Source organism: Arvicanthis niloticus, chromosome 22, assembly GCF_011762505.2.
Source record: "Arvicanthis niloticus isolate mArvNil1 chromosome 22, mArvNil1.pat.X, whole genome shotgun sequence".
NCBI classification, from domain to species: domain Eukaryota; kingdom Metazoa; phylum Chordata; class Mammalia; order Rodentia; family Muridae; genus Arvicanthis; species Arvicanthis niloticus.
The window spans coordinates 23,514,493-23,531,632 of NC_133429.1; positions in this window are offsets into that span (position 1 = coordinate 23,514,493).

Sequence of the window (17,140 nt, forward strand, 5' to 3'; positions counted from 1 at the left end):
GTAATGTATGGATGTCAGAGAAATCTTGGGAGTCTGTTCTCTTCTGCCACCTTGTGGGATCCAGAGATTGAACTCAAGTTGTCAAGCTGGTATTCAGGCCCAGTGACCCACTCTTCTCTAAAGTGCTCAGATTTTAAGGTGTTCAGATGACTAATGACTTCGGCATAGTCAGCTATGACACCACCATAAAGCATAAGATATATTTATGTATAAATAAGAACGATACGTTTATGTCTTTTTGTTCTCAAAAATGGTTTTCAAATGCCATGTGCTTTAGTGAAGGAAAAGACCCTACTGTTAAATAAGGAAACCATGACATGCTCATTGAGCCGCAATCCAACCATTGGTGACATGCACTTCCCAGGGGCTAAGAGTATCTAGGAGCAGTCAAAGCACACATAGTTGAAGGTTTATTGTGTAGAGAATGCTTCTAAGTATTTACACAAATTCACGGAAGAAAACAATGACCCTGAGTAGCTCTTCCTAATGTGGTGAGTAGAATCTGAACTAGGCACTCTTTCCTTTGAATAAGATGTTAAGCATTTTAGGGGACGAGCCATACCAAATGTTGTTTGGTTTAGTTATAATTTTTGGTACAAGATCACTCATTATAGCACAGGCTAATCCAAAACTCAACAACTTCCCTGCTTGTTTTCCTAAATGCTAGAATTAGAGGGATGAGTCAATGCTTGGATTGCATTTTTCTAATATATTTTTTTTCAAGCCAGTATCCCAGACCTCATATACAGTAGAAGTGAAGTTTTGAATACATGTGCACAAGCAGGTGCATGTGCACATATGCATGTGCACACACATGAGAGAGACAGAGAGATAGACAGAGTGAGACAGAGACACAGACACAAAGACAGAGAGAGGGAAGAGAGACAGACAAACAGAGGCAAAGAATGAAAGAGTCAGAGAATTAAATACTTAAAGTAACTTAAAATAAAAAGGATTCAAAACCCTTGCTTTAATTTCCAGACTACAAAAATCAAAATGAATCACTCAAAATCCCAGGAGCAAGTATTATTTCATTATAAATAATGGTCAATGTTAAATTTATGATATTCAAATCATACTGAAATGAGAGACCTGAAATGTAGGTCTTTGGAGAAGTTTGCTATAAAACGAGCTATAACATAGTGCCAGCAAGGTAGAATTCTGTGCAGCGAGACCTCTTCACCACCCTGCTGTGGCCATGCATGCCCCACCTAATTAGACTGAAATGCTCACTATAGACTAGAACAGAAAGATTCCATCATAGCATACGGAAGGGAGACATGGAAGAGCACAGGAAGGAGATTAGTGTCTTTCAATGACAAATGAAACAGACATTATCAGAGAGCATGTCTTTGTCACCTTTTCATTTGCATCAGAGGATCTGGGCATTACTTTAGGACTTTAGGAAAGAGTTGTTAGTCAAATAAACTACTGCAGACTATGGAAAACTCATGGTGTCGATTCCAACAAGGTAGCTGACACAGTGGAATGGTGGACTTAGGGATGGGGTGCCTTGGTGTGCATTAGCTACCTTGGCAAAACTAGAGCTACATAAATTTGACCTGGTGTATTCTGCCTAAACTCCAAAGGATGCTGGCTAATTTTCAGCTGTTTTTGTCAAGAACAGACTAATAAGGCTATTAAATCAAAGATTTTTTTCTATTGTATAGTCTGAATATTTCACCTGAATATTTTATTACTCTCTCTTCCTTACAAGTTTCCCTCCTTTTCTTGAATGTATGCTCTACGTTTTGTTTTGTTTTGTGGCCCATTGGATTTAACCAGGGCTATGTGTGTGACCATGGGTTTGGAACTACCTATTGGAACTTGGTGACCTCACCAGTGGGTACACAGCTTAAGCCAATGATTGCCCTCTCCCAAGATCTGTCAATGGCCAGTAGTTTAGAAGTAAGGGTAGAACATCCTGAATCTCTCTCCTGTCCACAGGTGACTACTGACTAAGCCATTCTTATGTAGACCTGCTATAGGTAATCATAACTAATTGTGAGTTCATAATTACAATGTTGTGTCATGTTAAGAAGATGGCAGTTTTCAGTCTTCCAGCTCTTACATTCTTTGTATCTCCACTTGCATGATATTCTTGAGCCTTAGAAGGGGTTGTTCTTTGGAATGTCCTGTGCTTTCCATATGGGCTTTAATTCTGCAAGGACTTGCTTTTCTTGTTGCTTCTTACTTAACTGGGTAACTCTGACTTCCTTACATTGAAACTGGTTTCCAAAAGAACACAAATCAAGAACTGTACTGCATCTAACGGAATAGGATTGAAATTTACAAAGGTCACAAAGACCAGCTAAGACTACACAAGTCTGATAAAAAAAAAAAAAGAGAGAGAGAAGAAAAAGAAAAATCACATTTCAGAGCAGCCTACGGGACAGAAGGGCATGTGGCTCACACACCACCCCAAATAAAACTATTTGAATAATAAATTATAATTCTAGTTTAATACTATGCGTGACTCTTTCTCTTTGGGACCAGGAACAAATAATGGTTAGGTCAGATGAACATCTGTTTTCCATTGGTGCTCCTCATTTTATTGTGTGAATGTACTGGAAAACAAGGCCAATACTGTATTGGGCTTTGGATAGAAGTTACTCTGAAGAAGGCAGGCAATTAATTGAAGATCTCCCATTCTACTCATATCTTAATCTACTGCATGCGCACTGATAGACCACAGATCACAGCTTGTCTCAAGGGGAAGATAACGGTCTGGCTAAAATTTTTATTAACTTATTATGGTTTTATGTATATCTGGCTAAAATTTTTATTAACTTACTCTGGTTTTGTATTAATTTCCCTTAGCCAAAGTCATTACATAAGTTAACATAGTTATGCATATCACTGGGGAAATTTAGAACATAACAAAAAATAAAATAGAAACAAACCACAGTCGTTTTCTATTTATAATTATAGATTCAATCTGGACTTCCTCAAGCTTTAATTTTTTAGAGCCTCTTCATTTCTGGTTGCCTGTGGTCTATCTAGATCCATTCACCGGTCTGATGCTCCTTTGGTGAATAAAAAGCACAGCTGGATTATTGTATCACAATCTAGAACTGGATGGTTTTCACTGGAGAAGATGGGCGAAAAGAAAGACGTTTACAGCCTGTTCATGCTTTTGGAGGTAGAAGAAAGACAGTAAGCACCATTCTGCCAGTGTATTCTGGAAACCAGTCTCCCTTCATTCTTTTTTTTTTAATCTTTCTTTCTTTCTTTCTTTCTTTCTTTCTTTCTTTCTTTCTTTCTTCTTTCTTTCTTCTTTCTTTCTTTCTTTCTTTCTTTCTTTCTTTCTTTCCCCCTCTTCCTCTTTCCTTGTTTTCTTCCTTCCTTCCTCCCTTCCTCACTCCTTTCTTTCTTTCTTTCTTTCTTTCTTTCTTTCTTTCTTTCTTTCCTTCTTCCTTCCTTCCTCTCTTTTTTCTTTCTCCCTTCTTCTTTCTTTCTTTCTTTCTTTTTTCCTTCTTTCTTTTCCTCTCTTCCTCTTTTCTTCTTTTCTTTCTTCCTCCCTCCATCACTCCCTCCTTTCTTTTCTTTCTTTCTTTCTTTCTTTCTTTCTTTCTTTCTTCTTTCTTTCTCTCTTTCTTTCTTCCTTTCTTCCCTTTTTTCTCTCTTACATATACATCAGTACTTGAGTGTAAGCATGTGCACCTCATGTGTGCAGTTATTTACAGAGGTCTGAAGAAAGAATTGGATCTCCTGGCACTGAAGATAAAGGCAGTTGTGAATCACCATGTGGATGTAGGGAAGAACCCAGGACCTCTGGAAGAGGATTAAGCATTCTTAACCATCATGTGTTCTCTTTAGCCCCCTTCTTTTGTTTTTAATCATTTTCGGAATCTGATTTCTCAACATTTTGATCTAATTTCAATAAATTATTTTTCTGTTTAAGTTATTTGGAGCCAGAGAACTTTATAGGTTTATAGCAAATGTCTCAGATAAATGGAAAAGTTGGGAGAACATTTATTTAGCAGTTATTTATTAAATATATGCCAGGAAATATTTTAATTTACTTATTACCTAAGTAAATGTTTATGACTTTTACATGCTAAGTAGTTTGGTTATCTAGTTCTACGATTTGTGACTTGAGAAAGCAACACTTGATTAGTTCTTGTTATTCTCAATATTAGCTTGCCTCAGGAGTACTCTTTTTCTGTTCTTCAACGTGATAACTGAGCCCTTTGTGTGACTGAACCCAACCAGTGCCTATACTGGGGCTGGAGAATCTAAAATAGACTCCCAACAGTGTTTGCCCATTGATGTTGGTTGTACATTCTTTAGTGGCCCACTGTCTCTTCTTGCTGCCTGTGGATCAAGATGTAGAACTCTCAGCTACTCGCAAGACGACGTATGCCTGCAGGTCACTGTGCTTCCTGCCATGATGATTAGTGAACTAAACCTCTGAATTGTAATCAGGCCCCCATTCAATGTTTTCCTCTGTAAGAGTTGCTGTGGTTGTGGTGTCTTCTCACAGAAATAAAACCTTAAGACAATGGCATTTACTTTTAATGATCATGAGAACTACTGGGGACCTCTGAGCAGGAATGCTTACTTAGTTTGGCTGTTGGGAGGACAGCCTGAGCTGTTAGTGTGAGAAAGAGACTGAGAAGGCAGGTGTGTGCCAAAAGAGTAGAGGCTGAGAGACCCAGTCATTCTTATCCACCATGATGAGTGGCTTGGACTGGAAATCGTGAAGGTTGAATGGATTCACTTATTCTTGCCACCGTGGATACTCTTACTATCAAGATATGTTTAGGAAAACAACAGTAACTGGCTGAACCTTTTACATATTATTATGCAGTCTTTCTTAAGTCAGCGATTCCCAGAAGTTTATTTCCTACTTGGGTGTGTGCCGTAATATTTTCCTTTTCATATTCCAAATTTTAGGCTCTACCAGACAAGTGGCCTGCCCCTATGGCTGGCTGGCATAGAAGGCAGACTCCATGTGGCATAATTTTATCTCATTTGGTGTCATCTGACTTTGGCTGAAATTTCTACACAGATGTTATTTTTCTGGATTAGAGCTTTGTAAATTTATTATTGTGCACTTGTACATGCTCTAATAACTTATCTTTGAATCATCATTAATGAACCTTATGTTAGTTTTCCCAGAGAAGATTACTGATACACAAAGAAAAAAGGAGAGAGAGAAACTCCCAAAGAGAGAATCCTATGTAACAAAGGTATGGATCCTACAGACAAATGGGCACCAAGATTCAGATTACAATGGTTTATTCCTTCAAGTAGAGGGAAGGTGAACCCAGGATGAGAATCATTGATCTTCCCAAATCATTTCTACGGAAAGGTTCCATCAATATCCAGCTTCACTTGCCTAAGGGTCTCATAAAATCTTGAAGTAATTCCCTTTGAATTATCAGGTAAGATTTACAAGGGGGAGGGTGCTAAATGTTCTGCCATTCTTACTCAGTTCTCTCCTGCCTTAAGTATGTTCTGTGGTGTTTCAAACGAGAAGACTTGGAAAGGTTTGCCAGAGGCAGATTTGAAACCCACTCCAGTTAAGTTGTTGGACTTCTAGCTAACTAAGGAGTAGAGTACCAGAAAAGCAATCCTTAAAGAAGATGAAAATTCCATTCATAACCCATAGTTCATTGTATCTGGGTTCACTGTAACCCATCGTTAATGATAATTGTAAGTTTAAAAGAATTGTATGTAACATGTCTCGTTTTTAAAGTCATACACCCGTTATTATTGCTTTTGACAATCCTCATCTCTTCTAGTGCCTTCCATAGTCTCAGAGCAAAGACATTCCTGCCTACACTGTTCCAGTCTAAGTACTACTTCCAGGATGGAGTGGCCAGAAGAAGAGAAGAGGCAAGACACCTAGGTGCACAGCCAGATTCTAATCATGACTTCTGTCCCCAAGCAGCTTTGGAGATTCTGGACAAATCTTTCTGAGCCAAAGTTACATTTCTCTAAAAATGTAACTAGCAAGATGACCATAAGCATCTAAAGAATCATACTGTGGTGCCAGTTATAAGGGTGTTCAGTTTGGATGGACATGAATTCCGGAAACAGCACACTCAGCTAAAAATGACTTCAACTCTAGATGGTTATTTTATTTCAAGTGTGTGATTCTGTACTGCGGGATCCCCAGGTATCATATCATATATGGGAACCTGCAAAGCAGACTGGGTGACCATTTATATTTGCCTGTCTTTTGTGAGGGAGAAATTCTTCCCAGAAGGCACAAGAACTTCTCTTCTGATTTCATCAGGTTGGTCTGGACGACATGTGTATTTCCCAGGCGCAACAGAATCGTGAAAGTAAGCAGTGCACATTTCTTTCTTCTTATGTGCGAGAAAGGCCCTGCAGCAAAAGAAAAGCTGGGAGGGATGTGGATGTAGGGTAGAGAAACAGTGGGCTCTGTCTGCTTTGTGGTACTTGGCTTAGTGAGCACTTGAGAACGTTAGTTCCTTCCCGCTTCTATTTTCAGCACAATATGTCAAGTGCTCGCAGACCGCAGACTGTTCCTGACCATTCTACCTACGTGAGTGTTGAGTGGCCTGCTAGTTCGCATCCCTTCTCTCACACCAGGCTGGCTTCTGTCCACCTTTTAAATTCCCAGTTCTAAAACATAACGAAACTTCTTAATACAAAACAAACAAACAAACAAACAAACGGACAGACAAACAAACCAAACAAAAGCAGAAGCTAAAACCAGCAAGGAAAGCTGCTTGCTTTCCATTTCAGGCGGTTCTTCTGGGGTCACATGCTCTGATAGGAACGCAGACACTTAAAGGGTTCCATTTTATTTGTCTTGCAATTCTAATAAAGTAAATGGTATCTCCATGCATTTTCCAGCTGGATTCTTTTGTGATGTGTGCTATATACTCCATGCTCATGCTGGGTGTATTCTTCTCCTCAATCTGTTTTTCTGTGGTGGCTGTTATAAGGACGAAAAGGCATACTAAATATTTTTAGTGAACGCCATTTCCTAGTTGCTACAGCAGCAGAGAAAAATAACCTGAGCAAGGACCTTGGAGAAAGAACAAAGCTATCAGAGTCAGGGGGAACTGGACTTGAGCTATAGCCCTGAAGAATCTAGCACTGCTCACTGGATGTAGAAACTGGGGCCTCCTGCATTCTGTAAAACTCTAGGACAACAGCAAAGACTCCCCTAAAATGAGCTGATGATGACAGAGGTCTTACGAGCTACACCTAGACAAATTGTATAGAAACTTTTAAAGCAAAACTGGAAAGTATGACGTAGGCGTTTCAACACAAATACCACGTGAGTCAGTGAGTTCGAAGACAGATGAGAATACAGACCACACTAGACCAAAGATGCTACTGAGTGTACATCTAGCTGCATGAGTCTTTCTCATTGGTTCTGAAAAAAAGATTGGTGTTATTCACAGCATCTGTTGTGACAACATAATAATTATTTATGAACTGACACAATAAACTACACATAGATCCATACATGTACATATGCGTATAAATATTTAAAGTGTTCCTTAGCCATTGATACCTGCAAGATGAACATGGTCAAATACAATAGTCAATTGTCCAAAGGCCAAGACAGGAAAAGAGGAGTAGCTTTTCAACTTAACCTTAATAGAGATAAACTCTCATTTTGTGTGTTCCTAACGATAATGCTGGCGTGACCATAATCTCCACACTCCAGAAACAGAAGCAGATCTCCATGACTTCAAGGCCAGCCTGGTCTTTCTGTCGAGGTGCTGGCCAGCCAGGGCAACATTTAGGAGACCCCATAGCAAAAACAAAACAAGCAAACTAAGAAAAGCCAGTGCCTTTTATAATGTCAAGAAAAAACAATCGTTTTAGATTTTGGAGTTGGAAGATGAGTTTACTAGTTAGAAGGGAAAAGTTTGCATTATTTGGTATTTATTTTCAGAATGTGTCTTACATGTTTGACTTATTCCTATACAATATATTACAAATCTCTATCTCTATAGGTTATTTCTCTGCCGCCAGTGAAATGAGCCAATTCAAGCCAGATTAGATTATATCAAAGGCAGGCTTATTGGCAAGCTGCTCTCAGGCAAATTCACTGGGCCTAAGGATGGAGCCCAGGGGGAGTCACCATGGGGGATGGGGGTGAGGCCTTCTGGTGCTCAGAGACACAAGAGGAAGAAAAAGTGGGAAGGGGAAAGGAGGAGAAAAGAGAAGGAGAAGCAGGGGCAGGAGAGACAGAGACAGAGAGATAGAGAGCTCACAAAATGACTGGATTATAGAGGGAGGAGCCTCTGGGGGAAGGGCTGACTAGCTCCTGGCTAAAAAGTTCCAGGTTGAGGAGCAGCAAATGCCAGGAAGGGACTGAGGGATGCTGGGGAACCTGGAAGCCAGGTATGTAATCCCTTGTCCTAGGGTCCTGAACCAAACACATACAGCACTTATTATATTGGGCTGCTCCCAAGATTAGCGTAATAAATTTTGGACACCTCGCTATTACTCCAACATATTTCTTATTCTAACTCTTCTATATTGATAATATTATATGGAGGTGCTTGTTTATGTTGGGTTTGATATCATTTTGAACACTAGATATTGTGTTTTTATAAAAAAATAAGGAGAAAAGGAATATGTTTGATGTATGTGTAGTCAGGTGTGAGGGAAGAGAGTGCCTCTGCTGGTCTCTTCCCCCTGAGGGACCAGACACAGGAAAACATAGTATAGAATAGAGTTTATTCAGGGCATGGGGAGGGGAGTTGAGAGGGTAGTAGAGGCAGAGAAAGGCAGAGAAAGAGTAGAGGAGTCAAGGAGTAGAGGCCAGCCATGAGCACATGGAGAGAGAGGGAGGAGGGATGGACAAAAGGACAAAGCAGGAGCAAGAAGGTAAGAAAGCAAGAGAGAAAGGAGGCAGCAAGCAGCCCCTTTCATAGTGAGTCAGGAATACCTGGCAGCTTAGACAAAAAGCTAGCACTAGAGAATTCGCACTTCCTTCTACGCACTATTGATTTTCAGTATTTCGAAACTGTTGATTGGTTTATCCATCAACACTGTGGTCTCAAAAACCATGCTAAGAAATTTCAAGCATTTAATGGCCCTTTATAAGTAATGGCAAAGACTATTGTTATCAGTGTATCAGATACTGCGTTTACACTGACAAAAAAAAAAAAAAAAAAAAAAAAAAAAAAAAAAAAAAAAACCCTCAAATCTTCAGAACTCTTGCATACTGCTTATGCATCAATTTAAAATTGCATGTGTTTCTATAAGTTTTAAAAACTGTTATGCTTGTATGTATGTCCATATACCGTGTGTGTGCCTGGAAATAGTGGAGGCCAGGAAAAGGTCCTGGATCCCTCAGAACTTTAGTTGGGGGTGTGAGCAACCGTGTGGTACTGGGACCAGAACCCCAGGGTCCTCTTTAAGTGCAACAGGTGTCTTAAACCACCGAGCCATCCTTCCAGCCTTGTATTTCCGGAATTTTAATTTTTCACATTTATTGTTGTTGTGTCCGGTGTGTGTAGATGTGTGTGCATGTGCGTGAAGAGAATGTGTATTTCATAGCACATTTGTGCAGTCAGCTCTTCACTTCCGCCTTCACACTGGTTCTGGGTATTAAACTCAGGTCCCTGGGTTGGCATGGCCAGGGCTTTAGCCACTGAGTCTACTCAGTGGCCCAGTTTCGAGACTGTTTTCTTTTATTTTGTTTTGTTGTTTTGATTTTGCTTAAATCCTATTTTAATCGTTTTAAGATTTTTCATACTTGCCACTGTCTAGATTTTTATTCTCTTAAAGTGAACACAGCTCTTTCTCCTGCAGTTGATGGATATTCTTAGCTGAAAAGTCATAGGGAATTTAATCCTAGATCATAGTCTTTAGATGCTGGGGTTGACCCATACACATTTGTCAGACAGGACAGAGGGACAGCTGTCTTCTCCATCTGGTCTTTCATGATATATCAGGGCTGAGTATCATGTGACACAGAAATAAAAGGCCTCAATTTAGAACGCATTTGACAATCCCTGACAAAGCCTCCAGGAATTTGCTCATCCCACAACAGCCTCCTCCTTCAGAGTCAACAGCTAATACTATCAAAGAGGGAGAGCTGTGTTTGTTTACTTTTTCCGTTGTTGTGTGCTTTCAAAGCACAATGGTGGGAGAAGTTTGTTCCAGTTTTTCCTGTAGGTATTCCCTGGGGAATGGATTTAAAAAGAACACAACAGTCTCTCCCGGACTCTGCAGCAGCAGAATCACTAGCATTGTTTTAGCTTAACTGGCTTTTAGGTGGGAAAGTGCTTTTGTTTCTCACTTCCTGGAAGCTAAAGGTTGAATTTCAGGTCACCTTGGTTCCCTTAGATTTTCCTCTGAGAAATAGAAGCTATAAATTTTTCTTCAAAAAGATAAAATAAGATAAATACACGTCATTAGGTGGACTGCGGCACAGTGGGAAAAGTACAATGACTAGTTGCTTATTCTCTAGATATTGTTATTCACAGGGACAGAAGATTACAAGTGTGGATGCTTTCAAAGACAGTGTTTCACAAGAATGGGGCATATGTAAGACTGGATGAGACTATATAACCTTGAACAAAACCACTGTCAGCTTTGAGCAGAATTAAGATTCATCAAGATCTGTGGTCAGCTCCTCTATCTCTGCTATTTCTTTAGTGTTTTCTCACAATACACCAATGTTTGGTCACTGTATTTCTTCTATTCAACCTTTCTTAGCAGTTCAAATTTAACTTAATTTTTATGTGTTTCAGGGATGAGTCTATTAAATTTCTCCCATAAGTAAATAAAAAATTTATTACTAGCTAGGAAAAAAAAATTTACAAGATGAAGTGAAATGTAATTTAGAACAGGAACATAATTTTATAGTTATAAACTAATGTTCTTATATATGTGACACCCATCCCACACAGTTATTCTTTAGTATCCATGGTGATAGCTACAGGACCATACAAAATATCAAGCCTCACAGATGCTCAATTTTCTTTTAAATTAAACATAGCATTTTTATATAAGCTGTTTACATACACCTTTCCATATATTGTTTATTTTTAAAGAATGAAATCTCACTACATTGTATAGGCTCACTCCAACCTCCTCGTCTTAAATAATCTTCCAGCCTGAACCCCGTAAGAAGTTGGAACTTAAGGCATATACCACACATGTGGCACATTTTAAACATCTAGGTGACTTACAATGTCTAACGTGATATGATTGTTCTATTACTAGTGGTTATATTACATTGTGTAGGAAATAATAATACAAATGTTTTCTATCCATAAATAAGAAACTAAGGTTGTGAAATCTGGGTGTATAAAGTAAGTCTTCCTTTGATGCATGGTGCATCAAAGTACAACAAAGGACTCTTTTTCAAATTTAAAATAGTAATTTGCATTGGGAGAAAAAAAAAGAATTTTCGTTATCATCATTCCTCAATTTTTTTTCCTCTCATTCTGCAAAAAAATACTATACATTTAGCATTCTAGAATAAAAGGCAGATTAATAATACCTCAAAATGGGGCAGAGCAAATCCCCATATAAAATAGATCCTTTTGAGCAAAATGGTACATACCTGTAATTCCAGAACTTGGGAAGGACACAGGTAGGAGGATCATGAACTAGAAGATGTCATGAGCTAAATAACAAGACTTTTTATTAAAAATAAAACAAGAAAAATTCTACGCTGGCAAATAAACCTTCACTAACACCCAGTACCTTTCTCGTTGATGTTTACTTATGTTAGAACCTCTCTGTTACTTGCCTGTCGCAGCTATGGTGTTGAGATCAGTGGTCAGAAATTACGCCTTCAATTTTCACTTATAACCACCAGGAGGTGGTGGTGCCAAAGCAACAGCCAACCATACCACCATCCGTATTTGTCAGGCCTAATTGAAAAACAAAACAAACAAAACCCAAAGGCTATCACCACCAACACCGTCAAAAAAGAATCAGACTTCATTTCAAAAAGAAATCTATACAGATAAGTTCTGTATTGAATTCATATAAAAACAATCACAACACGTTTAAAACAACCACTAAAAAGCGAAAAAAAAATTACTACTGAATTCCAATAATTATATATCTCTATTCATGGTGCAAACAGTGATGTATGATGTTAGTTGATTTGAGTCATTAGGATGTGGTCCAAAAAACTTATCTGTACCTTCTGTTGTCATTGATCTTTCAGTTTCTTGGGCCTCCTTATAAACCTTCTGGTAGGATAGGAGCAAAAAGATACACATGCATGTGTGTGTGTGTGTGTGTGTGTGTGTGTGTGTGTGAATATATGTCACACATATAAAATGTATATGTTTATTTGATTACGTTTTCCAAATAGCTCCAGTTAACTTTTAAAAGTTAACGTTTGTGAACCTCCACTTTAAGAGTTTCAACATTTTGTATTGTAGGCCACTTAATTTATTTTCTCTTGATATATTTTTTCGGTATTTGTTTTTTAATGAAACAAAAATATGAAGTAGGAACATTATGTATATTTATATATATATAACTGTAATCATAACCTTAAAAGAATTTGTTGCAAATAAGCTGAGATTTTTTTCAACATGTTTTGTCCATACTTAAGCAGGCAATCATAATTTTCTGGTTTTTTTTATTATTATTTTAGAATCCTGACAGTATGTCCCTGTTTATTTATTTTTATAGATTTTAAACATAAGGTGAATTTATTTTTTTCAGAGGGTTCTTCAGAGTATATAATTGCCAAGTTTTATCCAACCTGCAACTGTCCATTGATTCAGTCAATGATATTAAGTTTTAAAATCCATCATTTTATTGGTAGCCCCACGGGACCCTGAGCACAATTATTTACTGACTCCCAGATGTTGTTTCTCTTTGTCTTGGTACCCTCTTAGGGTAACAATCTATCCTGAAGGTTTCAGCTTTTAAGATGAATATTAAATCACATTTATGAATTGCCTCAGAACAAGGTGTGAAGGGTTTTATAGATCTATCGTGGCCTCAGCTACTAGTACTTGAAAAAACATTGTGCACTAAGCTTAGTTCTTTTGATAGTGCATAGAAGAATGTGCCAGATAGTCAGAGGTAATTTGCACATCTACTCAAAGCCTTGATGCATTTAACACCTCATTTTCCCAGAACAGTGTTAAAGCTTTCACTGATGAAACCAATCTTTGGCATGAGACACTAGGGTTCCCTAACTCTTTCAGTCTTGCATGGGGACTGGAGAAACAGGCAAAGATGTTGCCACCACTAGTAGAGAGATGACTCCGTCAACTGAGAAATGGGTCAGGGTGGAATAAGAGCTTAAAAAGAGACAAAGTCAATCTGAGAAAGCCGTAGCAATAGGAAACAACCTGTGAGTATTGTTTAATCTAGAAATGCAACCTCCTGTTCTGGCCTGCTAAACGCAAATGGCCTACAAATGGTTTAAAAAATCCTAGTCACTCATCCTAATCGTTGGCTCTGGTTGAGAATCTAGTACAGAAAAATATCACAAAGATAACACCATGACTAGAATTTGGAGAAAACCTAGAAATTAGATATTGGTCAAAAAATCATTGGAATTTGGAAGAAAAGAATGATCTTTGGCTGGAGATGATTCATGTATAAAACGCTTACAGCACAAACTCAAGAACCCAAATCCAAATACAAAACCCATGTTAAAGCCCTGTGCAGTGGCACACATCTTCAAAAGGAGTGCTGTTACAGCAAGATGGAAGGAGACTCTAGAAATGCTTGTGGGCCAGCTAGCCTGTTGTATGTCTACACAATGACAATCACAGAGACTCAACTCAAACAAGACGGAACAGAGGACCCACACCTGAAGTTGTTTGCTAACACCCATACTGCGATGTGGCCTGCACACTAGTTTCTCAACACACCCGTCCCCCCAAGGAACAATCTTGACTAAAAGAAAAAATATCAGTTGGTGAAAAAAAAAGAGCCCAGGGATTTGAAGGAGAGTGGGAGGGGTATTGTATTCACGATGGTTTGGAGGGAGGAAAAAGAAGGGAGAAATGTAATTACATTAAAATCTCCAAAAAAGCTTTTTTTTTTTTTTTTTAAAAAAAAAAAAAAAGAAAAAATAGAAACAAGTTTTTAAAAAGACCAAATAATAAGACTATATTGCTACTGTGAAATAAATATATATAGTTTTTGCAAATCATGGTTTAGATTTCAGGATATGTCTGTGTTTCAGGTATAGGATAAATGACCTTTAATCCAGGGTTTGGAGCAAACTTGGGTGCTATCTATGAGTTCATGAGCATAATTCCAATAAGCCCCTTTTCTGAAATTCTTATTTCAGTGTAGAAAATATATTCTTCTTGATCCTGCAAAATCAAGTGACTGAACATAGCAGAAGATTCAGAAAAAGACAAATAAGATTTCAGTTATGATCCTTTACTTGAGAAATACTCTCACTTTAGTCTACTTTGCATCAACATCTAGGAATTAAAAAAGAACAAAGCAACTGATCACATATATCTCATACTGCAACTAATTCTGATCCCCATCAAACCTCCTGCCTTAGACTTCTCACAGTTGACTTTAAATGGGCCAGTGATCATCACGTGCCTATTAGCTCAATATGTCAACAAGCAAACCCAAAATAACTTCCTGTGAGTTTGTCAGTGTTAATAGTAACTATAGAAGGAAAAGTGTGTAAAACTGTTTACTATGACTTTCAGTAGTTTGTTTTTCCATTAAAAGTATTTTATTTCAATTGCAAAATGAAGTGAAATTTCTTGGGTTTGCTCTGGTGTGTAGCTTTGGTATCAGCTGCCAGCTTGTTGGCTGTTTCTTGACCAAATGCCTTAAAATTACAGTCTTTTGTTTTCTACATGCACGTTTTAAAAGGTCTGACTCTGCACAGGCTTCACACATTTGTATGTTGTGTGCAACTCTTTAAACAGACCTGTTCTTTCCCTTGTGGAAATATGTATTTGCAATTTTCACTAGGGAACATTATGGAATAATAGGTATTACACTTAGGTTTCTAGTCCCATTTTTACTTCACAGTTATCTGGAGTCATAACATTGTCACAGGAGATGTGTGACTTTAAGTATCATCAAGGCAACATCAGTGGATCCCAGGTTATTGTTGTGAGCACTTTGTTTAGGAGGCGAGACCAGAGTAGAGGAGGCAGGGACATTTTCTCAATATATCGCTTTATCTTTCAATTCTTTCACCTATACTTTCCTGGAGCAAGTTCATAAATAAATTAACTTGATAAAGTGATAATTAAAAGAGAGCAGAAGAGTAAAGCTGAGTGCGTTCTTTTTTAGCATCATTTTTGTAAAGAAAGAGCAGAGGTCTACCTATCCCTTGGTGGCTAAACTAAAGACCATTAGTAAAACATAGAAACAATTCTGAACAACCACAATGTTCACGGCTCTGTCATCAGCTAGGAGTGATGGTGGACAGGGGAAGCCTGAGAGGTTAGAATTTAATTACATGTTTTCATATCTTTCAAGTATTTGAACATCACTCCTCCATCATGCGCACATCCTATCATGTTGTAAAGATTAAAACTTCAACTCTAGGCCTTGAATGACTTGCCAAATCCTTGGCTACAAAGAATAGGAAAAATTGTTGTGACAAGGCTTCAAAGGCACAGCCCAAGTGTGGGATTCAAACAACAGATTTTAGTTTAAGTTTACCTAGTTAACATTGCTTAGTTATACAAAGGTTTTAAATAACCCAATGGACAAAAGTGTACAGTGAAATATTAATCATCTCTTTGTACTCATCTCTAGTCCCAATACTGTGAGTTTAGTGTGTAATTTCCAGAATTTTCTAGTGCAGGAGTACAGAAATGGCAAACAGAAATTTCTATAGAAATTACCTGATGTTATCCAGTAAGGTGCTCTGTGTGACCACTGGATATGTAGCTAATGTAACTGAGGAGATTAATTTAAAATGAAAACTTTATGCATTTATTATTGACAGGTTTTAATTTTAAATTATAAACTGACAAATTATACTTGCCCATGTTTATGTATTTTAAAGTGTTCCTTTGATTAATGACTATTATTTGGTTTTAACTAATGCAAATGTAATTGCCCGTTTGTGCCTTTAGTCTCCATATTGTGGGCCATATGTTGTCTAGTCTCGTATGTACATATACCCAATAGAACTACCCAAATCTTTCCAAACATTATAACATTGTATGTACATTCTAGGCTTCCTGAGTGATATAAAAGATGGGGCTTGGAAATGGGTTGAAACAATGACTCAGCTGTTAAGAGAACATGGTACTCTTGCAGAAGCCCTGGGTTCTGTTCCCAACACCTACATTGTGTCTTAGAATGATCTATATCTCTAGTTCCAGAGAATCTGGTTTTCTCTTCTGACCTCTGAAGGTACCATACACACATATGGTACATATGCATGCTTGTAAGCAAAACACTCAAATAAAATGATTCTTAAAGCAAAAGAACCTAAGATGCCTTTACAAGTATTTGAAATTAAAAAAAAAAAAATCCATGCAAGAACTGTGAATTTTATCATCACCAAGAACCTCTTAGCAGTGTGGAATAAACTCAAGAGAGCCCAGATGGGAACCAACAACTCAATTCACCAATTCTCAGCCTTGGTGAGGGAAGATTCTGTTTGCAGTGGACCATGGTGAATGTAGAAACTCACAACTGGTCAAAGCACTGAGAGATAACTGCTGTGCCCAGTCCTGAATGAGACCTAACTATCCCCCTCTCTAAGGCTCAAAGAACTGAAGAATAGTGTAAAACTGATGCTGCAACTTCTTTAAATGCTTGGAATAAATACCTATTATCTCTGGAGTTTTCTTTTGGAGATATTTTAAATTTATATATATGTGTATAGATTTTTCTTTTCATATATCTTTAATAAATCAAACTTTGTAAAACTTGTTCTCTTGAAATTATGAGTGACAAATCAATTCAGATATAGTATTATTTTTATTTTGTTTGTGTGTTTGGGATATTTGTAAATGGTTATAATGTATTTTGATCAAATCCACCCCTACAATCTTCCCCTCTTTCAGTTCTTTCTCTATTCCCCAGTCATTTTCCCAATTTCATGTGCTTCAGTTTAAACTCAGAGTTGACTTTGTTCTGCCTCTATAGGCATGGGTGTAGGGCCATCTACTGGTGCATGTGGAACTTCTTGAGGATCACATTTCTGAAGAAAAATGACTCTAGTTCCCTAGTAACTTTTAATTGCTCCTCA